Genomic DNA, 2,012 nt, shown 5'->3' with positions numbered 1-2,012 from the left:
ATTCTTTGTTCTCTTGATCTGTTTCTTGTGAGGGTTTGAAAACATCGAAGGTGAGGTGTTCGTCATGGATCCTAAAAATTAGCTCCCCTTGCTCCACATCTATAAGTGCTCTGGCTGTAGCTAGGAATGGTCTTCCCAATATGATTGGGTGGAGGTGACTCTCTTCCATGTCCAATATGACAAAGTCTGTGGGCAGGAAGTATTTTCCAACCTTCACCAGCACATTTTCAACCACTCCTACTGCTTATTTTTGAGTTTTGTCAGCCAGCCTGATAACTACATTTGTGGGTATTATCTCTTTGATCTATAGCTTCTTCATAAGGGATAAAGGCATTAAGTTGATGCTTGCTCCCAGATCGCAAAGTCCTTTATCAAACATTGTTTCTCCTATGGCACAGGGGATGTGAAAACTCTCGGGGTCCTTCCTCTTTGTTGGCAACTCTGGTTGAATGAGAGCACTGCACTCCTTATTCATCACTATTGTTTGTCCTCCTTTGAGTGAGCTTTTCCTGATCAGTAGCTCCTTCATATACTTAATGTATGAGGGCATTTGTTGGAGGGCCTTGATGAATGGTATGTTTACATGGAGAGATGCAAATATGTCAAGAAACCTTGAGTATATTCTCTTCTCTACACAGCCATTTAGTAATTGGGGAAAAGGTGCATAGAGTCTCAGCAGCTCCTTCTGTGTCAGCTCCTTCTGTGTAATTGTGGTTTCTTGATGATTCTCCCCTTGCTTTCCTGCTGAAGTATCTTCAGGTTGTTCTAATGGGTTGTTCAGCTCTTCCTCTGTCTCCTTATCACTTATAGTAACCATCTTGCAATCTTCCCATCTGACTTTCTTTGCTTCACCTCTCAGATTTTTCTCTGTGTCACTTGGGAAGCTATCAGTAGGTTTGGGAATTTTCTCAGATAATTATCCCACTTAAAATTCCAGCCTCTTGATGGTGTCTCCCTGGTTCTTAATACTGGCTCGCACCTCCTCTTTGAACACCTTGTTATCTTGAATCTCTTTGCATATGCCTTCAAGTAGAGTCTCAATTCTAGAGAGTTTATCTTTAGATGATGGTGAGTTGAGAGTGGAGGGGTGAGTTGGGTTATTTTGGTTTTGGTATGGATGTGGAGAGGTGTTGTTAGGGTGGTGTTGATATGATCTCTGTGTGGACTGTTGGTGAGCTGCATGGTTGTTGGGGTTGTGACGTCTCTGATCTTGGCCTTGATCTTGTTGATTTCCCCACCCAAAGTTTGGGTGATTCCTCCAACCAGGGTTGTAGGTCTTGGAGTATGGATCATGGGTCTGCCTGGGTGAGTTTCCAATGTAGTTGGCTTGTTCATGCTCACCTTCTGCCTCTGCATTCACCACCTCTTGGGTTGTTGATGAGGTGGTGATTGTTGCTACTTGGATCATCTTCATCTTCTTGGTGAGGTCAGCCAGCTGCTTGGTAATACGCTTGTTTTGGGCCAGTAGTGCATCCACATTGTTTAGCTCCATCACTCCTCTAGTGTTGCCTTTTTCAGAAGCATAGAAATAGTCATTCTCTGCTACAGTCTCAATGACATCTATGGCTTCTTCAATGGTCTTCTTCTTGTTCAAAGATCCCCCGGATGAGTGGTCTACTGCCTTCTTCGATTCATAAGAAAGACCTTCATAGAAAATGTGCAGCTGCACCCATTCATTGAACATATCTGGCGGGCATCTTCTTGTCAGGTCCTTAAACCACTCCCATGCTTCATATAGAGTCTCACCATCTTTTTGCCTGAAAGTTTGAACCTCAGCTCTCAACCTGTTGATTCTTTGAGGAGGATAGAATCTTGCCAAGAATTTGTTCACCACATCTTCCAAGGTTGTTAAGCTCTCCTTCGGGAAGGACTCCAGCCATGTAGATGCCTTGTCTTTGAGTGAGAAGGGAAATAAAAGTAGTCTATAGGTGTCAGGATGAACACCGTTAGACTTCACAGTATCACATATCCTCAGGAAGGTGGTTAAATGTTGGTTGGCATCTTCTTGGACA

At 43.4% G+C, this 2,012-nt stretch overlaps 1 non-coding gene across 1 annotated transcript; it reads left to right on the top strand.

The window, feature by feature from the left end:
• The first annotated feature begins 1,679 nt into the window (after positions 1-1,679).
• LOC112760475 (small nucleolar RNA R71) lies at positions 1,680-1,786 on the top strand. Its single transcript, XR_003180913.1, has one exon. It is a non-coding gene; the product is annotated as a small nucleolar RNA R71 (small nucleolar RNA).
• The last annotated feature ends 226 nt before the right edge of the window (positions 1,787-2,012 follow it).

This window comes from Arachis hypogaea, chromosome 16 (genome assembly GCF_003086295.3).
Source record: "Arachis hypogaea cultivar Tifrunner chromosome 16, arahy.Tifrunner.gnm2.J5K5, whole genome shotgun sequence".
Lineage (NCBI taxonomy): Eukaryota > Viridiplantae > Streptophyta > Magnoliopsida > Fabales > Fabaceae > Arachis > Arachis hypogaea.
Note: the sequence above shows the minus strand (reverse complement) of the source record. Positions and strands in the feature narration are given on the sequence as shown.